Source organism: Larus michahellis, chromosome 2, assembly GCF_964199755.1.
Source record: "Larus michahellis chromosome 2, bLarMic1.1, whole genome shotgun sequence".
NCBI classification, from domain to species: Eukaryota; Metazoa; Chordata; class Aves; order Charadriiformes; family Laridae; genus Larus; species Larus michahellis.
This window is the reverse complement of record NC_133897.1, coordinates 113282477-113305922: the sequence shown is the minus strand read 5'-3', so window position 1 is coordinate 113305922 and position 23446 is coordinate 113282477.

Below are 23446 nucleotides of genomic sequence, written 5' to 3'. Positions count from 1 at the left end.
GACCAAACTTGGAGGCTGCACTTGCCTGTCTTCAAAGAAAGGAGATTTATTTATCACAGACAGAATCCTCTGAGATTCTTCTTTTTGTAGATTCTATGAAGATAACTAGCTTTAAAAAGGCACATGATGGTAGTTCTTTCTCCTTGCTTGAGGCAAATATTCAAAATAATTTCCAGTGTCCCAATTGTTCTAATCTAGAGCTTCTAAATCGCCCAAGGGTTGTGGTCTGACTGCAGGAATTGCTGAATGACTTCTGTGGTCTGTGTGCTGTAGACTGTGATTACAACAGTCCCTCTTGGCACCAAGTGTCAGGATACTTTGGAGAATGTCACACCTTGTGGCACCCTCAAGGGCTCCTTACCCACTCCTGTTGCTTATTCTCATTAGTGTTCTCTTTTATCTGGGTTAAAACCTGGCAAGCAGAGAAAAGAGGGTAAAGTTGTTGCCATTTGTCTTGGCCTCAACAGGCTACAGACCCATATTATTGACTGCAATAAAACGATGCTGGAAGGGAATTGAGTATTTTGGTGCAGAGTACTTGAATGAGCTTCAAAATCTTGTGTGTTCCAGCTGAAAGATCAACATCATTTTGGTTTGAAAATGCTGACACTGCTCTGGAGGGCTGCTGCCATTATGACTTCATTAGCGTGGCACAGATTCTTGTCTCCCTCGCCTTGTTTTTACGATGAAGTAGCCCAGTCAGCTCACTGGAGGTACGTTTGACTTAACTCAATATAGCTGAGAGGAGAATCAGGCCACAAATGTCCTAGGTCCAACTCTTTCAGGCAGGAAGGAACTTCTGGTTTGGACCCCTTTGGGTTAAGAGAAAAAAAAAAGAAAAAGAAAAAAAAAGAAAAAGAAAAAAAATGCTTTTAAAACCTCAAAACCAAACATAACCTTTCTTTCCCCTCAGCAGCAGGTTTTGCTTATGAAGTGATACTGTATGATTCTATTTAGCGTGCTGGAGCTGCCCCACAATGATACAGTACATTTTCTATTTTCCTTCTGGGAAAGAGCCGTCTCCCCAGCAATGATGTGTGGACGCAGTTCGGTTAGCTGTTGAGCCAGGGAACAGTGGGTTTGCAGAGCTGACGCACTTTGGCTACTTCTAACATCTTCCATCCTCTGATGGCATAGACAAAGTTCATCAAGGCAGATATGGCCTAGAAGGATGTTTATGCAATAAAACAATGAAGTATTTGTTTCAGGCAGCTCTGATGACACTGCAGTGATATCACTAGAAAAGCATCTTTTCCGATGATGGTAATTGCAGCCTACTGCTAGATCTAGATCTTGACAGAATTCTATTAGTCTTACTGCCTACATGACCCAGTGTGGGTGTAGTGCAGAGCATCAAGCTAAAGCAGAGATGATGAGAATGGCAGAGCATTGACAAGGCATGGGTAAGGTCCCACCGCAGAGCAATGACAGGGCTGGGAGTTTGTTCTGGGTTTCCCAAATCACAGCACCTGAGGTCTCCTTTGTACATGAAACCATGATTACAGTATATAGGTCCGGTGGTTTGCCAGAGGAAGACAATATATCATTTCTTCTCCAGTGCGAACTCTCTGCTTGTGGGCACAGCTGAAGATGTTGGTACAGATTTCTGTGCGACAAGCTGGCACAAAGGCAATTTGACTCAAAGATTTTTGATTCCTTACACAGGTTGGAGGAAGACCTTTTGAACTGCTATGTGTCTTGCCAAGACAAGTGAGATGAGTGGATTTTTAGTATAAACAGTGGATTATTAGTATTAACTGATTACGATCAACTAATGGTATATCTAGTAATTGCAGATCCCAACCAATTATTCTTAAGGAAAACTACTATCTCTGCAACTTTTTGTCCCTATTCCTCTAGGAGAATTTGAGGCTACTGATCTTCATGAGGCACTGCAAGGCTCAAGTCACTCCCGGATTTCTGTCTGACGAATGGGAGTTGTTGCCTGGCATCCATGGTTTTATTCCGTAGTTTATTTTAAACCAATCTATGACATTGTCTATACATACTCCGAGGCTTTGGTAGTAGACGCATCTATAAACCAGTCAGTATACTACTTGTCAGCCGGTGCTATAGCTCGTGCAAGCCGGCACTTTACTACACAACACAATAGGCTGGATTCATCAAAGTGATAGCAGGGTCAAAAGGGTAGAGTTGCCAAGACATAACTCACTGTAGTTTAGAGGTAATTTTAGTTTTATTTCCTTTTTGATTAATGTTTAAACTTTGATTAGAAGTTTCCAGGGGAGAACAATAGAGCTGTGGAATAGATGTTTAAGTCCAAACTGATAATGCAAGACAATTAAAAAAAAAAAGTCCCCCTAAACCTCCTAAACCTCCCAGCAGAACTTTTTCCAAGAGAAGTCCTTCATGTCAAAACTAAACAGGCTGTTCCCCTTCCATCTCTGTTATTCTGCGAATAAGGACTGTCTGTAAATAAAACTAACATGTTGCCCATCTGTTATGCACACTAAAGGAAGTTTAAAGACAATACTGCTAGAACTCCCAAGGATACCGTCTAACCCCGTAAATAATTTATTTTCACAGCTGAGATCAAAGAGCTCATGGATATTGGATTCAGGCCGTCGATGGCATGTCCTTTCGAAGAGAATCCCACAGTCATGTGATTGTTTTGCCACTGCCCTCTGAAAAAGTCCTCAGGCTCAGAAGTTCCCTTTTCTCCATTTCCCTCTCCTACCCTGAGTTATGTTTCACATCACTTATGCTGTGGCCGCTCACGCCATCATCTCTAGATGAACAGGGATTTTACTTTTCCTGGATGGTGCTGAGATCCCCTGATGCCCCAAGGAGGGTGTTGGGTCAGAGTGTAAGTGGTGGACTGTCAGAAACACCTCGAACTTGAAGAAGGAATTTTTCACCTCAAAGTGGGGATGTGTTTCTTGCCTTTAATCTTACAGAACTGACTGCTGACCTGTGCATAATGCTGCTGAGGTGGCTCGCCAGTAACCTTGTCTTAGGTCTGCCATCTTTTGAGGCTTTATGAAAATGCTGGTGCCATTCGTGCTTCCAGATAAAGTGAGGAGGGCTTAGGCTTTCTCTTTGGACCATGCCATGGCCCAGGTGCTCAGCTCTTCTGTCGTGGATTAAGTGTGGTGGCATGATGTTATCCCACATGGGAGACTTTCACCTGTTGCAATGTTTTTAAAGCTGGCCGGAGCATACAGGTCTTTGTGTTGTGCTGGGTTAGGTGTCAGGTGCGTCAAGATACAAAAATGTGGAAAACAGGCTGCATGGAAGGGCAGGCAAGTGTCAGTCAGACATACTCATGACAGTTCAAGGCCAGTGCAGCATAAGCAACCAAGAAATTGGTTTTCCAGTGGAGCTCTGTGGCTGCTCTGCACAGATGGACAACTCAGGGTTCACAACCAGATGGAGATTAATGCAAAGGAGCCACAGAAAAGCAGTCTCCTCTTTCTGGTTAAGTGGTCACTTGGTCACTACAGATTTTCCTCATGAAATGAGGACTATTGCTTCATCTATATGGTAACCATGTATAACGGCTCTCATAGTGCTCCCAAGGAGTACTTTTTTGGAAACTAGTCCTCTATATTTGGCAGAGCAAAACATCTGTGGTTCTCACACAGGCATTTTGTGACTTGATCTTCCTCTCAGCTGGTAATCTTTCTTAAGTCCTTTTTTTTTTTTCCCCCCTTCTTTTTCTTTAAAGAATTGCTGAGGAAACTTTATGATTTTAATACACTGCCCGTGATAACTTTGATAAAATAATCTCTGTAGCAGTCTTGAGTCCTCTGAGAAGCAGATTGCACACCCATCGCAGACAGCTTGCAAACCTCTGACAATAGGGAAGCACGGCCGTGGCCTGAGATGTGTGGTAAAACAAGCCATGTATCATGTAGGCTGTTAAAGCGGGAGAGATTGAGGAGAATGGCCACACTCAGATGTATTTTGGAAGCTACTTAAATTTCCCTGTTCTTAGCCACTTTTAATCTTGTGGGGATTGAGGACTTGATTTGGTGGACTGGGAAAATCTGTTTTGAATTGCCATTCAACGCATGTATGTCTAAGCAGCGAGATGAACAGAAGGGCCGTTTGTAGTGCAGATCAGCATACATTACGTTAGCTCTCAAAATGCCAGGAATGGGACTACTTGTTTTTGAAAAAGCTCTGCTGTATCCTCATCTACATCCTAATTATTTATGCATATACAGGAACAGAGCAGTTTCTTAACATTCTATGCTTAAGGCAGTAGCTAAGTATCTAAATATCTCATTACTTTCAAATTCTTATTGCTTTAATTTACCTGCTTTAATGTATTTACTATGTTGTATCTGTATCTTTTAAAAGGACAAAAGGCAATATGAGTAATTGTAGAGCAGCAACATCTGCATCAAGTGATCCTTCTTGCTTAAAAAGAACATTGAAAGTGAAATAAAAGATTAAGACTATCATGATATACTTGAATGTAACTGGCACAGCTTTTGCAGTCTATTAATAAACTTAAATTAGGTCATAATAACAGACTAAGGAAAGTCAGTTGATACTTTTAATTTAATTGTTCATCTTGGTAAAAAGCCTCCACAAAAGGTTTAGGCAGTCATCGTGTGAGAAACAAAGTGTTTTGAGAAAACAGGAATGTGAACACCCTTCCCCACCCCACCAACCCCCAAGAGTATTATAGCAAAATATTTACAAAAAGGGAGCTGAGTTAATATCCTGGGATAGAAGTTTATTTGCTAATTATATGCAAAAAGAGATGAAAAAGCACCACTTAATAGCACGAGATTATTTCAATGAATGTGACTGGGGAGAACGTCAGATGGACTTAACTGACTTGAGTGAATGAAGATAAAATTCAAGGAAAACTATAAAGTAATGATGTGCTTTAGGAAGAAACATTTGGAACTCAGAATTAACTCCATCACCACAGAAGATCTTAAACTAAAGCCAACAAGCAACGATAAGGAAGATCTCCAGCATGGGAGGAGGGAAGATCATCTCAGTTACTTGCTCTAGGTCTTGTGCGTCTTCCACTGAATCACCTAGACACTCTTGGAAACAGGACTATGGACTAAGACTTTAACTCTTACCCAGTATGGCATCTTTTATATCCTGAAAATAAGTATTTGGGTGTCATTGTGAAAGCTTTGCATTCAGCATACATATAAAAAAAAGGAGCTCAAAATCAAACTTATCGGTCAAATGCCTAGGAGATAGGATGTTAAACAATTAAATGTTCTCATGTCTTCATGGTGGTGTGGCCTCATTGGAAATACTGATCTTAAGACCATGTTTAGAGTTTATCCTAGAAACGGGATAAATGCCCCTGGAGATGCTGATATGGACAGGTCATGAAGATAAGGCTGTGGACTAGCTGGGGTGATTCCTCTGATTTAGTTCAACAGTGGTGTGTTTCCTATGTCTCTATCATGTTAAATATTTAGGCAATGACTGTTTCATTTCCTGAACTTGCATTCATCTTGTTTAAAGATGCACTTAACTGATGTTTAATAAAATATCATGGATAGTCTTGAATTTAATGAGTTGCCATCTCAGATTTCATTTAAATCCTTTGATTTTTGTCTTAGGTTTATAGCCTAAAGCTCTGTGTTTCATTTTGACCAGAATTATTGCTCTAGCTATTGGCACTGGATTGCCTGTATTTACATACCTACGAAATAAAGATTGAGCCAAACTAAATTAAAACTTAATAATAATAAAACCCCCTCAGAAAGCGAAAACAACAACTAAGCTCCATACTTCACCTCCGCAGAAATCCTAAACCACAAGACATCAGCAAAAAGTACCTTTTTTGCTTTATTACTCAAGGTGTGTTTGTGTATTTTGGGCCTGAAATGAATGGGCCCTTCTTAAATACATCTGTGTATTTTAAAGCAAGCTAAACCTTTCTGTGGGGATTATGCTAAATTGACACCCACGGAGATTACAGACTCGTCTTTTCATGTGGAGAGGATGTCACCCCGCGTGTTTGTTTTCGTATGCGTGTGTAACCCGTGCTCCCGCAGTGCCTAAAATAGCTGGTTTGCTGGGGTGGATTGAGGGATAATGCAGCCCGTGTTGCTGGAGCTCCAAGTCGGATGGTATTTGCATGCATGCCTTTGCGCATAAGCAGTCGTGGACGGAGGCGCGTGTTACACGCCACATGTATTTGTGGCCCTGTTGTCGTGACGTGTGGCTGCAAGTATCCCACAGCTGCACCCACATGTGAACGGGAGGGCATTACTCGTGCGTATAAAAAGCAAGCGCAGGGCTATGTTACTCCATTAGAAGCTGTGAGGCCTTTTGATAAGAAAGAGCAAAACAGAATGACGTGTGTGCCGCCCTTGCAGCTAAAGGATCGGTCATGGAGTAAAACGTCTCTTTTTCTATGTGGCCGACATTTTCTTTCAAAAACTTTCTGCTTGAACAGAATTTTTACATCCAAGAATAAGTTTTTAAAAATGCTTGAGATGGTTACTTTTTCTTTTTTTTTTTCACTGGAGAAATTCTTGGATGTGTTGTGGTGTTTCAGATTTCCAGGGCAGAGGACCTTGCGGTTCTGACCTTTGAATTACGCTTTTATTCCGTTTGGTAACGTCCTTATTTTGCAGCTCCGTATACACAGGTATGTAAACAGCGTGGTCACCAGTATGCACGCAGAACCACCCATATGAGCAGGAACTCTAGAGTTCACAATGTGAAATTCCAGTCCCGGGGACCATTCTTCATTTTATATTATGCTGTATTATCTGAGAAACAGGAGGCACGTCATTAGATATAGCTGTGGCGAAGACGAGCAATCCATGCAAGAGAGCCATGTGGAGAAGCAGCTTTGGCATTTCAAATTCTCCTGTTTGCCCTTACCCTTAAATCATCTTCTTTAGGATCTTCTCCTAAATTAAATTTCTAATGAGAAAGGTGTTTACAAGCCTGATGCTAATTTAACAAAATGACTTTGTGAGCGTATTTTTGGTCCCCTGTATGAGACCTTTTAAAGTACTGTTTAACAGGCAAACAGCAGCTCCTGCAAACATGTTCTGAAGCAGCCCAGGTGTGCTCTGGTCAGATAGAAGCAGCCTGTGAAGTTGGTTGGTGCATGGAGCTATTCACACCATGTTCATTGTAAGATGTATTAGCTGCTCTTTTCTTTACCTTTGATGTAATCTCTTGAGAAGAAAGATCTGCTGGAGGGAATGGCACTACGAATTCTCCTGGCTAAATCAAGAGCTGTGTTAAAGTTGTAATCAAGCTTTCCCCCACCCCGCCCCAGACTCTGTTTAACCAAGTAGCTCACGGGAGAGGTTCATTCCCTTTTATAGTGAGTTCAAGTGGGACAAAGGATTTGTATGGCAAAGGATTAAGAGGAAAAGACCAAGTTAGTCTTTCTAGCATTGTGTCCCTCTCTAAATTAAACCCAAAATGGTATATAAGATACTTCCCTTCTTGCACTTCAGTAAATCTCTAAGTTATTTCCCCAGTTTTCCTTTTCCTCAGCATAGGGCATTTTACCTGAGAAGTAGAAAACATTATTTATATACTTCTGTGTTTCCCTCTCCCGCCTTCCCCTCCTCCCCTTTCCTTCACAGTTTTTCCAGGGATTACAAAATAAGTAAAGCCTACAAAAGTTGTTTGAGAAAGTGCACTAAACTTCCCCTTGTTAATGAAGGAGAGGTGATTGAAATGAAACATAGATGTGTCTGGGGCTCACGCTTTCAGAGCTGGTAATGAGATTAAAGAAAAAAAAAAAGATAAGTAAATGCTCCTTAATTAGGCACCTGTTATGTTCCATCATGAACAGGGCTATATGGGACAAAAATGCCAAATGACAGTGACATTTCGCACAGTTTTGTAAAGAGACCATTTCTCCTCACCCTTTGCTTAAGAAACACAATGAGGCTGGCTTTGGTTTGCTAATAGATATTTTTAAATCAGTTTGGGAAAAGTTATTCCATGAGGTAAAGATCCTGTTTGAAGCTGAAGCTGTTCATCTGAAGAAACATCTGTCACAAGACATGAAAAGAATGATTTCTTTGTGACTGGGAAATCAATGAGACATCTGTTTTAATGTACAGCCCAGAAATAATGCAGCTAGTTCAAAAGGAAATCATAGAGAAGGCTGCTTTTTGTCTCTTCTCTCCAGAGTGTTTAGGATGGGATTCATCAAGGTATTTTGCATGAGCAGGACTTCTTGGGTTTGTGTCCTTAACTGTGTGGTCGCGGCGGATCTTTTGAGGGCGCTGACTTTTAGGGCTAGATGAGCTGTGGGGATCCATGTTTACTGGCCTCGTACAGGAACCCCATTTGGGGCTGGATTTTGGCCCTGTTTTCCAGGCACAGATTGCTCTAACGGCTGATCCAGCCCCACTCTTGGTGGGGAGCAGAAGCTGGAGGCCGCACTGCAACTGGGATGCCTGGCAGGATGTGGAGGCGCCGGTTCACCACGAGCTTGCTCTTCCTGGAAATTCTGTGCCTGGGCTGTAGGCTCCCATTTGGAGAGGCAGCGGAGCATGTGTGGACATCTCTGCACGTGGTATGGCTGCGTCTCTTTGTCCTGCTTGCTTCCTTTCTCTCCTCTGGAGCCCCTGGAAACCTTGCTGGGTCCTTGTCTCTCATCTTTCAAGTGCATGTGTAATGAATTTAGGCTTTCCCTTGCAGGCTGTTCTTTGCAGTCTCTCCTGAACAGTAATGGTGTGAGAAGCGGCAGAAAGAGGTTTAATAACAGTATGTCTCCTTGTACTGCAAGGACCCTTCCCACAAAACTTGGATTCCCTGAAAGAGACCTAGCCCCTTATTTGTAAGGGTTTTTGAAGACAAGAAGAAATTAAACATTGAGGACTCAATTACCTCAAGGCACATTGAACTGGTAGTGTTTTATAGCTCCCTGGTGCATAGTTACTGTATAAGATACAAGACCAAGAGGAACCCCCAGGCATTAGGTAACAGGCTTGTTAGACCCCCACTGGTGTGTGTGTAGTATGGAGTCCCCTTACAGCAAAATTGGGCTCGCAGTCATCTTTTTCCAAAAGAAGGAGAGAATAGCAAGAGGATACGCAGCTCTGGCAATGTTTGAAATCTGAGATCAATGGTTGCCCTGGAAACAGCATGTTGAAAGTCTGAAAAACCTCCTGGCAGTGCGTGGGTGGAGTAAAAACAATCCTTGGGGTTGTGTGTGCAATTCCAACAAGTTGTGCTCAGCAGGAGGGAAGGCAGCTACTGAGGGGACACACGCACGCGTTCTCTGGGGACCCATCTTATCGGCCCTTCTCACAGAAAGCTGCTGAAAATGATTTTGTTTAGGACGTGCTTTCCCTTGGGAACTGTCAGTGAAATGAATGCATTTTCGTTCCTGTCAGCACAGTCCCGTGGAAAAAAGTCTGTGGAGAGATGCACAGAACAATAAAACAGTCGAAGGTGGGACAGATGTGCCCTACCAAAGGCAGCAAAAAGCTTGCCATTCCCAATGAATAAGATGTTGGCATTGCAAATTCCAGCCTGGATGGTGACAGAACAGGGTACCAAACTGCCCTACGCCCTGACGTCGTATTTACCTGTACTGGGGAATGTTCCAATCTGATGTTTATGGACTGGCTCTTGAAGCAGACCCATGGGACACCATGAGCTGCAGCTGTACAGCTGTTCCTCGTGTACACATAGCTCAGCGGTCTGACTCCAGTGCCAGCTGCTAACCACTGGACAGCTTGTAACGATACTTCCCTGGTGCACTGCTCAAGCTTCAGTGAGACGTAATTCAGGGGTTTCCTGAACCAGTAATGGGTTTCTCGATATCTGACAGCTCATGAAAGATTTTTCTTCCATGAATTGGTCTAATTGTGTCTTTTAACACTGTAACTTCAGCACCCATAATACTGTCTGACAATGATTCCCCAGTTTAAGCACATGATGCTTTAAAAGATAACCTCCCTTTCTCTACTTCGAAACGACCACCTGATAACTTCTTTTGATGCCTTTATTTCCTATACGATTGGATATAATGAAGTTTTTGCCATATCCTCCTTTCCACTTGGAATTTCATCATTTGCCTCTTTTCCAAGATGAACAGTCTTAGTCTTTTAAATCAGTTTTTGTACAGATGCTGCTTCATGCTTTCTGTCGTCCTCATTGGCTTTTTGTGGGCCTTTTCTAGCTTTGTTATGTCCATTTTGTGATGGTGGGATGAAAACCCTGTTCAGTATTCAGCAAGTAGGTGCATATAGACTCATGCAATTGTATAACAATATGTTTTGCTTTGATGTCTACTCCTTACCTAAAAAATCCTGCCATTTGATTTGCTTATTTGATGACCACGTGGCAATCAGGTGAATGCAATTTTCTAGTATCATCCTAAAATCTTGTCCCTAAGTGGCAACAGTAAAGGTTGAATTAGGATTCATTTTGGTCACGTGCATTTTTTTACACTGAATTTCATTTGCCGTTCTGTCACTCAGCCAGTTTTATGAAGCCCTTGTGCAGCTCCTCACTGCCAGCCTCATCTTTGCTCTGAATATCTTTGAAACTGCCGGAGTCTCATTCCCTTTCACAGGGACGTGAATATGCTGGTGGGTATGCTGAACAGCATAGACAGAGCTTCTGGAAGGGCTCTGAGAAACTGGAAGTTTATTCCTGGCTTGTTTGTTCTTCCTGCCTTTGAATCAGTTATTTCTCCATGGGAGTATGTCTTTTCTTACCTTACTTACCTAGTCCAGATACTAAATTTTTTTAAGAGCCTTTGGTGAGAGACTTTGGAAACTCAAAATAACCAGGTCCATTTGATGTCCCCTGGTCCACACTTGAGTCCTTCCAGGAGCTACATCAGCATAGCGACGTGACTTCCTTCTACAAAAGCTGCATGGACTCTTCCCAGCATATTGCAGTTTTTTTTTTTTGTTTGTTTTCTGTGCTCCACTAATTCTATCATTAAGAGTAATTTTTATCAACTTGCATGTGCAGCTGTGTAAAGGAAGTCCCACAGCATTAAAATTTAGCGTCTTTCCTTTCGAGCGCTGGTAACAGGAAGCTCTATGGATGACATAGGGGAAATCACATTATTATGCAAAGGAAGCGTGTGTATTTCTATGTATGTAAAGCAAATCACATTTTTCCACTTTTTAGTCTTCATTCACCATAGATATTAGATAGAGTATGGATGGACAGTGCTATGATATTCCTGTTTTTTTGTTGCATTAGTTCTTCAGCAGCCTTGCTGGAGTTAAGAACTGAAGCGCTGAAGGCTGGACTCCTGTGTTACTTGTGAATACATTCCATCGAGCCTTTCTTTTTCTTTTTCTTTTTTTTTTTTGTGAAACATGTAAATAGTCTTTAGGCTTTAACAGAAGTAAAGATTGGTAATGAGGCCAGTGCTGAAATATTAGCTGAGAAATGCAAGACTTGAGGGCAGATATAAGTCTTGCAGAATGAACTTGCAATTTCTAGTGTTTGCTGGGTTGTTTCATGCAGAGACTGCCTAAAGAAATAGAAAAAACTCTGCAAAATTAAAAACGGTTACTGTTTCTTTTTTCACTATTTCCATACCCTGTGATGATTAAAAAGTAGCATCTTGCCTTGATTTGCCATCTTTTTTGGAAAAAAATAAAAGTTTAAACCAAGTAAATAGAATTTCCCCAGACTTATGGACTCCCTTAAAACATAATCTTTATTTGGCTTTGCTTTTGCTGTGGACCTGGGTAAAATATAGACTACACTAAGAAGAGTCTGTGTATTTGATACCTCAGAGACTTCCTTGACGTGTGAGAAAATGGTTTCTGTGCCAAGGATGCACAAGCCTATGTGGAGATGAAATAAGCAGAAAAAAAAGTAAGCTGAGGGTTTTAAATTAGTGAGAAAGAATGATGTGCATAGGCATATTAGCAGTTTATTTTATATATCAACTTGTGCTCTGAACATTACAGATATGTGTGATGCAATTTATTTTTGCGCTATTGGTCCTTCATTACTTGGTGAATCTGTCAGCTAGGAAAGATAGAATAAACCTGATAATAAATTTACAATGCACAGAAAACACCCCGCTTTCACACTTTATGGAAATATATGTTCTTTTATTTATGCATACAACTAATCCCACTGAATTCAATTGCCTCATGTAAGTTAAACTATATATACATATACAGACATGGAGAATCCAGACTTAAGTGCTGACTTTGTTCTGTGGAACCTAATATTTTTGTATGTGTCCTGTATGTGTTGTTTCTTTTTTTTAACAAATCATAATCTATGATTTATATTCTGCGAGAGACTATATTTGCATTCCCCCACAGCACGTTTTATTGACTGCAGTGATTGCTTTAAGGAAAGCGTATGTTACCTTATTTTTCAGTGGAATTTGGCTTAGATGGAGCATCTGGTTTTCAGTGGAGCCATTTTCCTACCCGGTTTTCCAGCTGAGCTGGTTGAGGTGTAAGAAAGTTAAAAGTTGAGCCCAAAATCATGCAATGGGTCAGAGGCTCAAAGAGGATTAAAGCTGAGGGCCTTTTGACCCTGGTGTCCTTTGTTTAAGCCTTAGCTGGCAAAATGTGTCTGAAACCCTTTGAACTGAGGGGAATCTGAAGTACAGATTTGAACATAGGTCTGGGTGACTTTGATTAGCTCTCTTTAATAGTCTCTAAGACAGTAGATTTTGCTCCCTGCTGTGAATGCGGTTGACTTATCTGTGTCTAGTTCAAACATGCCACTTTTGCAAGCACTGGGTTTTACTTTACAACCAAAACACCCATGGGGAAAAGTAAAGGTAAACTTTAGTTTGCCTTTTCTCAGGGCTTCTTGGCAGAGACCTCAGAAAGCAATTCTTTCTAGAGAATTGTTCTCACCTGCCTCCCTAATTTATAGGGTTAATAGGTTGTATGAACTCTTTGTGGAGAGTACGAGATCTTCGTATTTGCTGGTAGGGTGTTTCACTACAATAATGTTGGTATCCTTTTACAGGGCAAAACAGGAACTCTTTGTTCAATAGGAAAGATCTAGAGAATGAAATAGTAACTAAACTATTAGGGTTCTGCTGAACTATTTTTTCATAGAATCGTAGAATGTGTTGGGTTGGAAGGGACGTTTAAAGGTCATCTGGTCCAACCCCCCTGCAGTAAGCAGGGACATCTTCAACTAGATCAAATTGCTCAGAGCCTCATCAAGCCTGGTCTTGAATGTCTCCAGGGATGGGGCCTCCACCACCTCTCTGGGCAACCTGTTCCAGTGTCTCACCACCCTCATTGTAAAGAACTTCTTGCTAATATCTAATCTAAACCTACCCTGCTCTAGTTTGAAACCATTGCCCCTCGTCCTATTGCTACATGCCCTTGCAAAGAGCCCCTCCCCAGTGAAAGCCCCATTTAAATTTAGAAAAAGGTGAAAAAAAACCCCCTCTAAATGTAAAAAAAACCCAACAACATGAAAACAACTTAGAGTAAAATTCACTTTCTGGATTAATCTTCATAGGCTTCTAGAGTCATTAAGCATCCTTTATTTTTTAGTAGTAGAAATTCAATTTTCTGATATAATCTGTGGAAGTGTATGCAACTTCTTAGTCTTGAAACCTGAATGTTTCAGTTAAACACTTATAGAATCATCAAGTCATAGAATGGTTTGGGTCGGAAGGGACCTTCAAAGACCACCTAGGCCAACTCCCCTGCCATGAGCAGGAACATCTTTCACTAGACTGAGTTGCTCAAAGCCCCATCCAACCTGACCTTGAATACTTCCAGTGATGGGGCATCTGCATCTTCTCTGGGCGGGTTCCAGGTTCTCACCACCCTCATCATAAAGATTTTCTTTCTTATATCTAATCTAAATCTACCCTCTTTTAGTTTAAAACCTTTATTCCTTGTCCTATCGTGACAGGCCCTGGTAAAAAGTCCTTCCCCATCTTTCTTATTAATCCCTGTAAGTATTGAAAAGCTGCAATAGTTGGTTCCTCTCTAGTCACATCCAAACTTCCCACAGGCGTTCACAATCTTTGCCTCTGTGGTAGCAGCTATTTTTCCTGCTGCAGACTTTGCTGTCACAAATGCTATATAAGCAATGAGGTATGGTGCCATGTGCTCCATAACCACTACAAAAGCAGTAAGGTACGTTTCCCTCCACTAGTCATCTCTTGTTGGATGCCAGTGTGTGCACACAACATGGCAGCACTTTCCAAGTTCTCAAATGAACCCTTGTATATGGGTTCATTTTCAGCCTATGCGTTTATTTGTAGGAGCGGGGCCTCCTGAGGAGCTTGCTAGTAATTCCTTCTGGCCTTTGCTGGATAGGAAAACATTTGCAACAAATGAACTTTTATTCTTGGAAAACATATACTTTGCCATCTTCAGTCTGTCCTATTCTCGCATCGTACACCCCTCTGACTCTATAGAGAAGATGTTTTTTGGGTTGGTGGAAAAGAATATTAATAAGTGAATGATCTATAAATAAACAAATAGAGACCGCTGAAAGAGGAGTGAAGTTGTTTAAATGAATAGGACACCAAAGTAGGATAATTGTTTCCGGGAATAATCCCCTGTTACAAAACACTTAACTTTTTCCATATTTCAACTTCTGGATACAATTGTCCTTTAACACAAATTTTAGTTCAGAATACAGCATGAAATCATGTGGCTTCATCTAAAGTACTGTGGAATTCAATTGCTTCATGATTTTTCTTTTTGCAAATTGTTATTTATTACCATGTGGACACTATAGAAATGCATTTTCAATTAATTTATTCAAACTGAAATTAAAAAGTGGAAAATTCCTCCTAGCACAGCCTTGCACTGGGGCTTCACAGACAGAGTCTTGATCATGTTGAATCAGTGTCTTGTGGATTTTTTTAAAATGAATTCAGGTGGCTGACCTAGTATGCATCTAATTCTGACTGAAGTTAGTCTCTTTGAAAGATTAGTGATTACATAGTCAAGGCTGAAAGTCTTAAGTCAAGAAAAATTCTTGGCAAGAAGCACAGAAAACCAGCTTTATAGATTACATGTCTCCCTTACACATACTGTACCACATAAGAAAAAATCAGTTCTGTCCATATTAATTTGGCCTGAGGTAGGCCTCAGTTTGGCAACTTACTCGATCTAATTTGCCAACTTTATAACATAATGGGTTTACTTATCTCTTTCTCAGCGCATAGGAGGCTAGGGTGCCTATTTATTAGGAAAAATACAAAAGTACTGGACTAAAATGGGCTTTCCGAGTCACTGAGTGCATCTTGCAATGAATTATTGTATTTTTGAGGTTAGGATCAGAATACCGTTTCTGTATTTTTTGGAAAAATGCCTTCAATCTACAGCTTAGATGCATTCATGATTATTTTGTACCTTTTGCTCTTACGCTGATCTTGTCTTGCAGTTTAAGCAACTTTTATCAGTACCTGCATTTGATGTTCCCTGCTGATTTTAGAGATAGCGTTTACATCTGCTTTCAACCTTCTCATTGTAGGGTGTCAAAGTCAAATTGTCTTAGCCTCATCCAGCCTAGCAATCCACACCTGTTCCAGCATGTGTTTTCATGCGTGACTGGGACTATCTGATATTAAAGAGGTGGTTCCATAAAAGTATTGTATAATGAAATCGGTATTCCTGCTAGATAGGGAAAAAAATTTGCCCCCATATATGCCAGGACCATATTTTTCTTTCACAGTGACATCATAGGTGGGGTTCTTGCTCCTTCTGTTTCTGATTAACTCATTCCTTTTTCTGCTCCTCATCAAACTAATGAAATCCCAGCCTACGACAAAAAAATTGTAGGGATTTCTAACTGCCTGGCCTTATGCTTGGCACTGCTGAATGCTAACCAACTTCCATGCCTCAAGGTCATCTGGTCCTTCTCAATGTCCGAACAGAGAAACTAGTCCCCTATCTACTGCCACCAAAAAAGTCCCAGCAGCTTCAGTAGTAGTGGCGGGTATCTAGTGGACCTAACGTTACAGTCATTGGCAGCTTCTAGCTGTATGCCGAACCACACATTATCTACTGAAATACGTATATCACAAGTGGTGCACAACACACACTTTTTAGATCCCCCCACTCTTTGGCACTCTGGCTGTCCTCTTGATTAATAGGTCCATCCTTCTGACATTGCTTTTTAAGCCAGAGGCATGAACGAAAATATATAGTTTCTCGAAGAACTCCAAGACGACCTCCCCCCCCAGGACCAATTGTTTTGCTGTCAGCACATCCTTCCCCGTAGTTAGTTTTTTGCCATCGTACAATTGTTGAATTCAATTCCCATTTTCTACAGCATAGTCTTTTCCCATATGACACTGTAGAAAGAACTTTAATGAAGTCCAGATATATGAAAACTGGTTCATTTCTGTCGTTTGAAAATCTATTATTCTGAGTTCAACCTTTAGTAAACCCATCTTACTTTATACTCCCAGTTTTCCACTTTCTTCCATGTCTTTCATTTCTTTCTTTCCTTCAAAGGGTGTACTAAAACTGCGGATGAGGTTTTGCAGTTCAAAGTTGTCCTTTAATTGTTCAAATAATTTTCTCTCTTTTCTTATACGCAAGGTTTTCTGTCTGCTATTTGCCAAAAAAAGTAGACTTAGCGTGTCTTATTTTTAATTAGAATGCAAATACAATAAGAAAGCAAAATAATCACAGAATCACAAAGCAGAATAATGCTCCAGTCCAGGAACGAGGAATAGACAAGCTCATTCTGGTCTTAGGAGGGTACTTAGAGAGGCTCACATCAAATATTCCTATAATAATCAATATGCACACATGTATTTATTAAATTAAGGCCCAACAACTATCTAAATCTGTGCAAACCTCATATGATACAGAGAACTAAGACTGAGTAGGAAGGCACTGATTGTGGAGGCTGGGAGACGACAACCTTCAGCAAACTTCTTGCTGATATTAATGCAATTGAGGTTGCTGTACCTCAGAAAGCACTCATCACACCCAAGTAAATGTTATCTGCATAGTCTGGGGATCTGTATGTCCTCTTGTAAGTTCCCTTATTATTCCCACCTTCTTTTAAACGCATTGGCCAGTTTCAACCCAACTAGAAAAGTCAGTAATAATCAGACAGTTTTTATGTCTCTGGAAGTTTGGACACATGGAGGAGAGAGAAATGTTAGTGTTGACGCTTAGGGAGAGGCCAGAGCATCAGCACTGGTACCATAGGTACAGATGTCTTGAAAACCCCAATGATGAGAAGAGTTTCAAGTGGACCTCACATCTGTATTGGACAATGAGGACTCAAAAGATGAGAAAGTGTATGACTAGTCTTTTTGCCCATGAAACAACTAGTTTAAAACTGCTGATGGGGCCTGACTTTTGCTTTTAGCTTTGGGCATTCCCTGTACTACGCAGATACCTCCTGTCAAGTGACCACGTTTGAGAAAGGTCCTATTCAGAGTCACGGGATTGAAGGCTTTTGCCCAGTAAGTGTCTCAAGATTTTTCTGACATAGCTGATAGTACCACAAGGTTTTCCAGATGGTAGCTGAGCTATGTGAAAAAAAGATGCTCTTATGGCTTTCAGCTATTAGGTTCTGCTGTCTTTGTTTGACATTGTCTGGAACATTCATCTGGATAATTTAATTCTGCTGTTCCTCCATGCACAGCTATGCAGTAGAATAGTTGTCTCAGGAATAAACAAAATCATGCATGTCTCTGTCTTTATCAGCTGCCAGGTTATTCTTCCATGCTTGAGTGGTCATATTGATGACAGGTTATGGGGTTAAATTGGCTGATTTTTATTGCTTCATGGTTAGAATGTGCAAGACATTTAGAAATAAAGTTCTTCTTCATTGTAATCCAGAGGTGGGATTTTTCTCTTCTTATTCTTTCTGGAGAGGGATAGGTTTTCCACCCCTGTTGCCTCTGCGGATGGCACTTACTCTTGAGCATTTAATATCTCGTTTCCTTACCTAGCATGCCATGTTCCAAGTTATCAGACATTTGGCAGGAGTGTGGGTCTCTGAAAAAGGCCAACTACCCATAAGTTTCTTGTCTTCCTTCTCATTAATTTTTCTTCATTTATGTTTGGCTTAAATTTTCCCTTGTTGTAGTCAAAAACTCCATAATAACTGTGATTTGTGGCTAGAAGATCTCTGCCGTTACTTTTGATAGAACAAGCCTGTAAAACCGTTCTTCTGCTTGGAGGTAGGAATATGAAGGAGTGATTGGGTTAACCAAGGGGATGCTTGGAGAATGGGCTTAGAGAAATGGCCTGAGGGAATGGGATTGAATTCATTAGCTTTGAATTCAGTAGTATAGTAGTAGTTGCTATTATAAACCCTATATGGGTTCATACAGTTAAGTGAGCACTACCCAAACAGGATAAGAACAACTGGTTGGACAGCAGTTCTTGCAGAAAAATATCTAAGGGTGGTTTTGTGTCACAATTTGAATAGAAAGTTGTGATTGCCGTGTTTTTTTCAGAAGAGGTAGACTTCATACTTTGATTTGTAAACTAGTTTTTTCCTGCAGGATGTGTGAAAAAAGCTCCTGCTCTGTTCCAAAATGGTTAGGATTCAGCTGGAGTACTGTGTCTGGTTTTGGGCATTTCCCCTAAACAAAAATGACAGGGGTTCAGAAAAAAAAAGGAAAAAATGACTGAATTTTAAAAAATTACTATAATATAGGAACTACAAAAAATGTTCTGGGGTTACTTAGCTTAAAGGAATGGAGACTGAGAGGAGATAGGATTACAGTTTTGAAGTGTTTAAGTGACTAGTGCAAAAGAGAAAAGAATAACTTTTTCTCCAGGTCTCTGGTGAACAGAGGCAAGCTACAAAGGATTTAAAACTGCAGCAACAAAGGTGCAGGCTCGATATTAGAAAAACTTTCTAACAGAAAGGACAGTGAAGTACTAGGATTAATTGCCTGGGGAGCACTAGAGCAAAGTCTGGAGCAAGACTAGCTCAGGCAAACGTCAACCAGGAATGACAAGAAGAGGGTCTCAGGGACAGGAAGTGAACCTGATTATCTCCTGAGGTCCCTTTTGTGACTGTTTTCTCAGTCTTTGTGGCTCTGCTGCCTTATAAATCACTACCAGCTTTTAAAATATCCCTCTGTTACTGCACTGAAATATCTATTGCTGGAGTTAAATAGGTATTTTATGAATGCAGTTAAATATGCGTAATTCTAACTTAAAAGTTGTTGGAGTTCAGAGAAAGAGTATAATCTTGAAAAACATGATATGAGCCGAGTACAAAATGCGTTGAAGCACACATAAGAATGGTGTGTCATCTTCTGACTGATCTGCACGACATACAGTATTTGTGATTTGGTTACAGATGAAGGCATTGTTTTTGTCTTTTTGAGCTGCTGAGGAAACCCCCGGTGAATACCGCTCCTGGTTCCCCCAAGACCGCCAGCAGGGTTTGTGGACTAGCAGTACTTTGATTGCTGATAGATGTGCTAAACAATAGAGTTGACAGAAGAATCCTCTAATACTTGCCTTTTATTCAGGGACTTCTGACTAGCTCAAGATTTAATATCAACACTCAGGAAAATATTTTGTTCCTTCTCCAGATACGGTGTCCTGCCCCAAACAGTGACATGTGGGGATATTGCAGAAGAAAAAACCAGCAGACTCTAGCTTTGACCTTGATATCCAGATGAAGTTTCTCCCTCTGATATATTTTGTTCTGTCTTGTTTAGAGAAACACTGCGATATTCATCTTCTTTATTTTAAGAGTCATCAGGCATAGTGGCTTATATCGCTTCTGTCTGATGAGGATGTGGCTCCAAATCTGCATTTATTAACAGGATCGATACATACTGTACAACAGCCAGTACTATTCCTACATGGCAGAAAGATCAGCTTTTAATAGCTTAAAAAGTGCTGCTCTTGCTGTGTTAGATTTCCAGTGTCTGTAGATATTTTCTCCTTGTTGCGAGAATTGCCATTGTCCTGTGTGCGAACAAAAGTCTCTGGGCTTGGCTTGAGTCCGCTCTGACTTGCCCTGGGGTAGGCGAAACTGATTTCAGTTCACAAAATGAAGTTGAAAGGGGACAGGCAAAGCAACGCTGCTCGCTTCTGAGTATGAGTAACTATTCGGAGCTCACATGCCATTTGACAGCGTACAATTGTTGGAAGGGAGACTGTGTTAGTGGATGGCTTGTTTATATGGGTTTTAGTGGAAAAGCATTTGTTTACAGCAGCCTCACTATAAACTCTGGAGGAACTTTGGCCGTAGCAATCAGCCAGACTGAACAGCGGGTCGCCAGGTTGTGGTAGAACAATTTCAAGAAGCTGGCTAGTAGGAGAATGATCCTTTCAATTTTCCCATTCCCACTTGTGCACTGATATTCAGTATTTCTCTTCTAGCCCCTTATAGATTTGTTTCACACTTTCGGGGTTATTTCTGTGCTGAGGGGCATTGCAGGCACTGCCACCACCTCTGTGAGTTATTTGCTTCCTGTTGTGCTCTCTTCTTAACATCTCGTGACGCATTCAGTCAGTAAATCCCTTTGATCCCCTTTCACCCTCCCTTTATAGTGATATATCTATTAAGACTTCCTCAGGCTCCTTTTTCGCTAGTAAAAAAGACCATAACCCCAGGAGTCAGCGGTTTTATTTCCATAGGGCTGAAACAACCGGCACATGATGTAGGCACATCTGGAGGGACATACCACGAACTGCCTAAAGCCGTCAGGTGGGACTCCAGAGAAACACTGGTGACTTGGGCTGGTGGGCTCCACAGTGGGAGAAAAGTCCGACATGCATTTAGCGTAACCCATTGCCTTATGGTACGGTTGGCAAGGCTTGCCCAGGCTTGGGTGGGGATGCTCTCTGTTCTCTGTGTCTGTGGGCTGGAGAGGTCTTGGACTCACTGGCGATTAGTTGAGTGAGGTACAGGCTGGAAGTGGCTGTGGGGTGGGCTAGTTTCCTCACAAGGTCCTAAAAAGTGGGTACTAGTAGGAAAGGATTAGTGACATTCCGAGCTGGGGAAGAAGGTAGGAGCAGAGTGGAGATTTAGGGTTGGGGGAGAGCAGGAAGAGTGGATTCTAGACAAAAACATATAAAACAAACAGCAAAGTTATAAGCAAAACTGAAGCCCCAAGTTAATGGCTTTAGAGAGAAATGCAAGCAAACTGGTACGGGTATTTTTAATAGTACTTTACCAAACCTGTTAACTTTAGTACAAAGTAGCAGCCAAAATGCTTTATAGCCAGATGGTTGCGATTAGAGAGGGAGTCCTTGGGCTAAAGGGTGGGGTGAGCTTGTGCACACAGCTAGGCTTTAGTAAGATGGAAAGTAGCTTTGGAGCCGTAGGGAAACCACGATGGGTCGTGGGGTGGGTGTTTCCCTGCTGTGGGGATTATTATTTTTTCAGAGAAGGCACACCTTGGTTTTGAGTTGTGATGTGAACAGAAGCCTAAAGCTGGCTTAGGCTTTAGACATATGATGGGCTGGGAGACGTAGGGAAGGCAGAGTCTGAGAGATCTATGTGAAGGGTGTTATCTGTCTATAAAATGGGTGGGTTGCTTGTTATTGCAGCACTGTTTTTAGGAGAAAAAAAAAAAAAAGTTGCTTTCACCTTATCCTTTTGAAATCTACTACTCCACCCCTGCGTCTCATGCTGACCTTCTTGCCCGTGAGAATCGCTGAATGACCTTCTCCACACAGTGAGCACATGCTCCCGGCCATTAGGTCAAGGCTCCTTGTGACTTAGCAGTGCTCTGCCCGTCACTGCCACGTGTTTAGCTCTCCCACTTCCACCCAAAACAGAACTAAAACCCCATCTCAGCTCTGCCAAAGGGTCCGCCTCCATTTTCTGCATTTCCTTACACTTCAAGCACGCTTTGCCCATTATGCCTCACGAGAGGAGCAAATCTGTCGGTCTGCAGCTCTTCCTTTACCTTGAATCCTGAGTGAGGCTGAATGATGCTTGCAGAAGACCTCTATCCGTGACTCGGTGGCTTTGAGCACATTTCATTGTTGACTTGAACACTGCCGCTCTCCCCTGCGGGCCCGCTCTCTACCAGCAGCCGCTTCTCAGTAGGGCACTATGGGACCCATGATGTTTTCCTGTAGTCTGCCGCGGTCTAACACTTTGGACAGCGGGGTTCAGGGAGCACACCTGCCCTGCAGGTTAAGCCCGGCTGTTACATCCTAAGTGGCATCATCTAGAAGGGTCTAGGTAATTGGAAAGTGAAAATCCGTCTGTCTCACTGTGCTTTCAAAGTGCCTCTGCCCTCCCATTCCATTTATTCTGTGTTTTGGTTGTCTTGTTATAAACCTGGATCATGAGCTCTTTAGTCTAGGAAATAAACTCTTATCCTGTGGTTGGAGATACTTTTCCTTGCTCATTTTGTTCTCCAGGGGGGTGCACAGTTCTCATTTTTGTACAAAAGTGATACTGAGGCAGCACTGGTTAAAAAGAGAGGAAAACTTGCTATCAATGAAGTAGAAGGTGGACCAGGATTGTTTATTTAAAGTCTGCTGTTGTGATCCTTGGATATCTGCCTCTTCTTATTTCCTGACACAATTGTGAAGATGTTTGAATTTCCCCTCTCCCTGATTGGAGCTCAACTATCAATGTGTAAGGAACCAAGACTTTTATGTGTTTTCCTGTGTCACAGTGGGAGCAGCTGAGTCATGAATGTTCTTGAAAATTTCACCCTCTTTGGAGACTGCGTTACAAAACATGTCAGACAAGTGAAACGGCGTTTCCCGTGTTCCCATGGGACCAAAACTCGTTTAAGCAGAGCTACGTTCCTATCAACTAGCAAACCTGCCTTTAGTTATGCAATGCCACAAAGTGTCTTTTTGTGATCCTAAATCTATAGGTAGGGCTTCCTCGGAAATGGTCTCGTACAAGCACTTAGGCAGAGAATGAAGAGCTGGTCTCTGTGACTGAGTATTCTGCCCTTGCTTGCTTCCTTGACAAATTTGCACCCGATTCATGTTCTTAAGCCCTCCATCATCATCAGCCCCCCGATCCTCTGCCTCTGCAGGGAGAGGCAGGGCATGCATTCAGCGATCATTTTGAAGATGAATGTGTTGGATAATTTTGATTACTAATTTGCTATTTTAAGTCCACATTGTGCTTTGGTGGCTCTTCTGGGATTTTTCTCTCACAGTAAGGGACAAAGATCTAAGGGGTGCCTGTTTATTTTTTCTCATCCTGTAACAATACAAAATGTCATCGTGGCCTAAGTAGATACACATGTCACCAGCCCCATGGCAGTGTACTGAATAAAAACATTACCCTTCATACAAATACTTGCATATTTAAGTGGACTTAAGGGAAGGGAATCAATAAATGAAATCCTGCTAGAATATGAAAGTAGTCTGCTGTATCTCATGCTCAGTTTAAAAGTAAAAACCTCTTCAAATGTCTCCTTTTTGATTTTTTAATGCGTATTTTTAAGCTCAGAAGAATTTAAGAATTCCCATCACCAGGCCAGTATATTTGACAGGTTTATAGCAAAAGACCTGTCATCTTAATCCAACTATTTTTCCCACTAATCCAATTAGGTTTTCATTAGATGTCTTAATCTAAATATAATATCTAA